The sequence below is a fragment of the Malania oleifera genome, chromosome 7 (assembly GCF_029873635.1).
Source record: "Malania oleifera isolate guangnan ecotype guangnan chromosome 7, ASM2987363v1, whole genome shotgun sequence".
Lineage (NCBI taxonomy): Eukaryota > Viridiplantae > Streptophyta > Magnoliopsida > Santalales > Ximeniaceae > Malania > Malania oleifera.
Window position 1 is genome coordinate 110,033,164 of NC_080423.1, and position 7,167 is coordinate 110,040,330.

Sequence of the window (7,167 nt, forward strand, 5' to 3'; positions counted from 1 at the left end):
CTGCATCCATTTTAAATTGAAGGACTGATTGATAAAATTAATGGTTAACTAGCTAGTTAATATTGATTAATCAATCAAAATTTAATTTAATTATTTTTCAAAAGCCTATAAATAGAGGTTTTTGAAATGAGCGAAGGACAGTGAGAGTTATGATGAGAAATTCACACAATGAAAAATTCTCACAAAAACATTTAGATAATGAGAGACACAGAGAAGCTCACGCAATGAAAAATTCACACAAAGAGAAATTCATACAGTGAGGAGCACACAGTAAGATTTGCACGATAATGTTCAAGTAGTTTTAGTGAGAAAATCAGATCAAATTTTGATTGAAAGTTCGAGAAAACTGTTCGGAAAAACTGTTGAGTCTAGAGGCTCTAAATATCAGAATTTGAATTCAAAATTGAAGCCAAAATCAAAGAAATATGGATTTAAAGAGTGGAGGAGTTGAAGACTAGATGTAGGTGTCAATTTTAGTTTTGTTTTCTATATTTAATATGGTATAGAAAAATGCATTGAAAATGACTATAGAGCTGGATCCAATCGATAGATCCAACCTGATCGAATCGGATCCATTGACCCGATCCACTTAGCTGGGTTGACCCGACCCGATCCATTTGGATTATGAATCCAAATACCCGACACCCAAGTCCAATTTGGACCTAGATCCATTGATGCCGGAATTTAAAAATCTATTGTGGGCCTGAGCCCAACTCCTTTTAAAAATCCATTGTGGACCTGAGCCCAAAACTAGTTAAGAGTCCACAATGGGTTTGAGCCCAAATTTGTTTGGAGGCCTAAAAGTTTAATTTAAAATCCAAGGCCCAAGTGTCTTAGCCTGTATATTGGACTGGGCCCAGACCTTTAATTCAAAGCCCAATTGGGCTGAGCGCAGATAGTTTGGGCTCAGGCCCAATCAGGGTTTGGCCCAATTTCAGTCTAGGTTTAGTTCAAGCCCAAAAGTGACTAACGTCTAGTTGCGCTGGTTTGAGCCCAACTTTAAGGCTCAGTTCGGCACAGTGGGGGCTGATTGGTTTGAAGCAAAATGTGGGAAGAAATATATATTATTTACAGAAATAATATTAACGTATGGTTTTTAAAGAGTTACAAAAATGCCATCTTGTTTTTCAATTCTTTAACATTTATATATAAAATTGGAAAATGAAAAAAAAATATATATATATATATATATTTGTAATTATTTGAAAATTTTAAATAAAATAAAAGATTTTTCGCAAATAACACAAACAAGTAGGTTGCATTTGATTCATAAAATGATTGTTCCTATAAGTAGAGTGATCAAATACAAGTATTTGATAAACTTTCAGATAATTATATTGCCATAATAAAATATTGTAGAAAAAATAATAGATCCATAACTTGAAATATACGATGGCTTTTCTCAAATTTGAATTAACATGCGAATGTTTATTCTTTATCTAATTTCATATTCGATAAAATCAATAGTAAATTTAACAATCATGGTTACCGGAAACAAAGTAAATTCATTAAAAAATGTATATTATAACTTCATCGAGCTTGAGCAAAAATATTTATTATACTAAGGCCCCACAAGAATTAGTTATGCATGTAGTTAGTTAGTTAGTTAGTTATATTAGTTATATAAGAAATTATTTTGTTACTATAAAATAAATAATTTATAAGTGAGCTATTTATGAATCTGTAATAAAAATTAGATAATTAAATACAATTTTAAGTTACGCAATGAGAATATCTATTCATTTTCTCATTGTGCGATGAATGAAAGAATAAAGAAAATACATAAACTAGCTATTTTTTGGAATAATATGTAGAGTACAGTGAGAAAGTTGAGAGTAAAGAAAATGTTTTTATTTATGTTTTATTTCATCCAACATGAAATCAAAAAATAAAAAGATATTCCCAATAATGAAAATTGGAAATAGGTGTTCTTAATATAGCTATTCATCAGTATAAAAAAAGAGAAATACAGTAATAGAAGGAATGACTATTTCTTATATATTCCTTCTTTTTCATCAACCGTGTAATGAGAAATAGATACTCTCATTCTGAAAGTTACAACAATTATTTCGTATTATGAATTTATAGATGATATAATTTATTATGTAACTTATTAATGTTGTTATCATCAAAAACACTATTATTTTTCTTTAAATGCTATGTCTTTATTCTTTAGAAAATAGAAAAGGAGAGAGAGAGAACTACCCAAAAACAACAAACAATAACAACAAAATCAAACCTTAATTCCACTAGGTAAGATCGGTTATATGAATCTTTTTCCGAAAATTTACGCGATCATGAACAATTTCTTTTGACAGATTTAGGGATATTAAATCTTTACTCGCAATTTCCTCCCAAATTATTTTAGGTCTATCCCTACTCTTTTTACTACCTCCCACAGTAACTAACTCACTATTCCCACAGTAACTAACTCACTCTTCCTCACTCGTATACTATGTGACCTATGCTGCAAGTGTCCATACCTTCCGAGTCATCCTTTTCTTATCTTATCTTTTATACGAGTTACACCTAACTTATCGCGAGTATGTTCATTTTTTAATTTATCTTTTACAAACTCATTAAGTTTTTTAAATTAATGAATTGAAAAAAAAATGCCCCCTTAATCATGAGAAAGGGGATTCGCTCACTTTTATTCCTTAAATATTTTAACATAAATATTTATTAAATTGTAAAAAAGATTACGTCTTGTTCCCTCGTGGAAAACTATTTTATTTTTAATTTTTAGATTTTCAAAATAATGCAACAGTGTTACATTTTTTTTTTTTGAATTTGCATAAAAAAATTTATAAATATTACTTAATTACTTATTGATTTTTTACATGCTCGAAAAATTTAAGAATAAAGTGATATTTTGTAATTTTTAGAAACTATAAAAATAAAAATATGTTTTCCCACTTGCGTAGGTCTTCGCATGTCCTAGAACTACTAATAATTAACTCGTAATCAATTTATAACTTTTCTTTTTCCCTAATTCTTATCTTAAAATATTTATTTTCAAATTTTAAATTTTAGTAAAAAATTTCATAATTGTTTGATCCCATTTGCTCAGAAATTTTAACAATTCATGAGGTTAAACAATCGAAACATAAAAAATAGCTCAATAAAGTTGTTAAGATATAAAATATAATTAGTTTTATTAAAAAACTAAAATGCAGGCGTTATCAGTGTTTGTCAGGGCATCGTCTACCGTTAATTAATTATTTTGTATAGTATAATTTCGCTCGCCAGCATCAACGGGTTCCATGGTGTAGTGGTTAGCACTCTGGACTTTGAATCCAGCGACCTGGGTTCGACTCCCGGTGGGACCTTTTTCACTTTTATGATAAAATACTTATTTTTCCTTAAAGTTTGGTAAAAACGCGGCCCCAGTGGAGAATTTTTGGCAGTGGCATGGTCTTAAATAATTATTTTTTAAGTTATAAAACTCAAAACGTGGTTATGTGTATATGTGTGTATATGTATTCTCAATTTCAAGATAAAAAAATTTATGTTTGTTTAAGTTCGCTAAAGAGATGGAGTCCTCCTTTTTAAGCTTCAAAAATTTTACAAGCTTCCATGACTATTTAATTTGTGAGACATTGATAATTCTTTTTGTTAATTTACCATCAAATAATTAAATAAAAAAGTAATTATTAACCCCTTTAATCATTGACACACATTTGATGTTTTGAATAAGAAATTTCATATCTAAGATTACTCAATTTTTGTCAAAAAAATGTACAATGGATAATTTTATTTTATTTGTTTATTTCAAAATTTCATGTTTCTGTTTTATTTTTATTTTTTTTTTAATTTTTAAAGTTGAAAATGAATTTCTAACCATAGTTATGTCATTTTATCACTAAAATACGCAAAAATTATAAAATAATTAATTTTTTTTAATTATTCGATTATTTAGATTATACATCTCTAATATTGTAAAGGGATTCCTTCTTTAGTGTTTTTCAAAAAAATAAAAAATAAAAAATCTCAAAGTCATAATTATTCTCTCAACTGTAATGTACTTTAAAGTACAAAACTATGAGAAAATATAAGACATAACACATATGAACTTAAACTGACAAATTGGGAATAAAAGTATATCGAACCTCGATCTTTGTATCAGGGGCAGTCGACCGGCATAGGCAAAGGTCAAAGGCATTCAACCAGCCCTTGAAGGTGGTTGACCAGTGTAGTAATTAAGTCTTGTTAGAAATGGCTACTTCTTTTTTTCTCTCTCTAACAACTAGTAAACGGTCAATCAAACTCTATAAGTGGTTGACCGATCTGACAAGTCAAAATGCTCTAACGAGTGGAGAACGACTAGCTTTCATTTAATTACTATATACATGCTATAAGAACCCGACCCGAGGTATGTAAATTGAATAAATGAAAAAGGGTAAAAAGGTAAATTTTGTAGGCTTCGTCGAAGCCATTGTTCTCGTCGACGAAGGCCCTCATACTCTTTCTCTCCGAAATTCAGAGTCTCATCGATGAAGAGATACCGAATGTGTTGTAAAATATCGGAATAGGGTTCGTCGCCGAAGGAGTTGGTTCATCGACGAAATGTATAGATTCGTCGACGAAGGCGCCATCTCGTCGACGAGGTTGGGCGAGTCAAAGGGGCTATAAATATCTGTTTCATTTGCTTCTTGGCTAAGTAAGTCAAAACTCTCTCTCTCTCTCTCTCTCTCTAGAACCAGCGAGATCTCTCTCTCTCTCTTTCTCTCTTTGATTCTTCGCTGTTTGTCGTTTGATTCGACGATCCGACGTTACTGCGTAGATCAGGGGAGGAATATCTTTGAGAATAGTGGATCGAAAGGTCGTTTCGGGGATTTTCAAGTTTTGACCCAAAATCGAGATAAGGGTCCGATTTCAATTTCATTTCGGAATAAGTGTAGTAGTAAGAATTGTAAGGAAGTATTGTTCTTGGTTGTTTAGGTTTTGGTGTCTCGATTTGTAGTTTTGGAGTCGCAGAGTTCGTAGTTTGGTATTCGAGAAAAGGTAAAGGGATTCTGTTTATATCAGTCTATTTTCGAAATTGGGGTCGGTAAACCTATAGTTTACGACCGTATGTACATTTTGACTACTTATTTGAGAAAATCTATCAGGTGAAAATGCGGATTTTCGGGTTACAGTTTTCTGGAAAATTTGGGGGTTTTGGGTATCATCTCTATTTTTTTTGGGAAATCGTATGTTGTATTAAAACAGTAGTATTGAGATGACCGTACCCATATTTGTATTAAATTGTATTCTTGAACTGAAAACGATATGATTTGTTGTATACCAAATAAGTGTGGAATGGATGGTTGTTTGTAAAATGTTCCAGGTTTTTTGTAAAATCAACTAGTGGGGGCTAATTACCGTATGCTGACAAGTATATGGACATGAGTTCCAAAATTGTTTTAGATTTTGTAAATCAACTAGTGGCGGCTAATTACCGTACGCTAAATCAACTAATGGCAGCTAATTACCGTACGCTGACGCCATGTCTCGGCTAATTACCGTGGGCGAGAGTGTCCGGCTATATATCCAAGGGTATGAAATATTGCCTGTTCTTTTCGGTTGGTCACTGATGGGTGTGCGCTACACCATAGTGGCAACGGTATCGTTGTGGGGCTTCGGTTATCATAGGTTATCGGGTGCTCGTATTGACAACGTTATTGCTGCGAGACTTTGGTTATCGCAGGGTAATTGGGTGCTTTGTGTGACGACACTAACCATATGTTTGGGTATCGTATATACTAGAACGGATTTGTGAAAAATATTGGAACTGTATTGAAATGTATTGAACTGTATCGTACTATATTGTGTTGTGTTATGTTTTATGCTGAAATAACACTCGTATGCCACACACTGATATAACCTGCTTTCTTCCTTACCGAGAGGTGTCTCACCCCGAATATACAACTGCTTTTTAGGTCCTTCGGGTAGCCGAAACTAGCATCCTAGCGTCCGGAAGCGAGGGTGTCGGTTAGCTACGTTCAGTACCTATGTAGGTACGAGTTTTGTAACCGAGTTGTTAGTGTTGGGTTTGGTAGACACCCAGGGTATGTATTGTATTTTGGGATGTATATTTCTAGTTATGTATATACTCTGGTATGGTATGATGTATGTATAGAAAGAACATTTTTTGTTGCATATTTGATGAGTATGGATATGTATGTGTATGTGTAAAGGATTTATGTATACCCCACGGGGTCGGACCCTCATTCAGTATTATATCGTATATGTTTAATTGATACATAGAGAGGTTAGGTTACTATATTCACACCTAAGACCCACTTGTGGGTTTGGGGCTTGACACATGCCCTCGTAAATATGAAGAACACTAGAGAAACTATATGTAACGCCCCGGTCCTTATACAAACCCAGAGTGCTACTACACCTATGTAATATTTGTATCTGATAAGCATATATAAACAATCCGCCCTAAATAGGGACAAGTGGGTGTATCTCATACATATCTGTATTCATGCACAACAGAAAACATAAACATTCTCATTTGGGATTCTATTAGACATATACTAAAGTTCTATCTGTATTTTTCCGTACATAAGATCCATACTTAAAACATAAATTGTATTACATCCCCTTTACACTGCACCAATATAACGACCCAAAGAATAATGATAATTAAATAATAAAGAGGGAGGGAAATGAAAACAGAAACATAAGGAGGCAGTAGACTTCGTCAACGACATTGCATTTTGGATATAATAACCCAAGAAATTTTCTAAGCACTCGTCGACGAACACAGGGATCTCGTCAACGAGGGTTCTTCAGGATCTCGTCGACGAGGTCCCGTCTCGTCGACGAGAAGATACTGAGAGAGGATTTTTGGGAAATCTGAAATTTGTTGACGAGGGTGCAGATTCGACGATGAAATTTCTACAGGACTCGTCGACGAGGTGACGTGGCTCGTCGATGAATCCCACAGTATAAATAGCCCTAAACTTGGTTTAATCACAGAAATCCAACATAATTCTTCCTCTCTCTCTCTCTCTCACCTACGACCTCTCCTCCATCTCACTTCGATTTTGGCCTCGTCAGTCGCCAGATCAATGATCTAAGGCCACCACGACGCTCCTAGAAAAGTTCTCTCCAAGTTTGCCGGGGCAGATCATCGGTGGAATCAATTTGAATTTCTTCCCAGAATCAGGGTAA

The 7,167-nt window shown here is 33.4% G+C and overlaps 1 non-coding gene across 1 annotated transcript; it reads left to right on the forward strand.

The window, feature by feature from the left end:
• Positions 1–3,257: 3,257 nt before the first annotated feature.
• Positions 3,258–3,329, forward strand: TRNAQ-UUG (transfer RNA glutamine (anticodon UUG)). Its single transcript has one exon. It is a non-coding gene; the product is annotated as a tRNA-Gln (tRNA).
• The last annotated feature ends 3,838 nt before the right edge of the window (positions 3,330–7,167 follow it).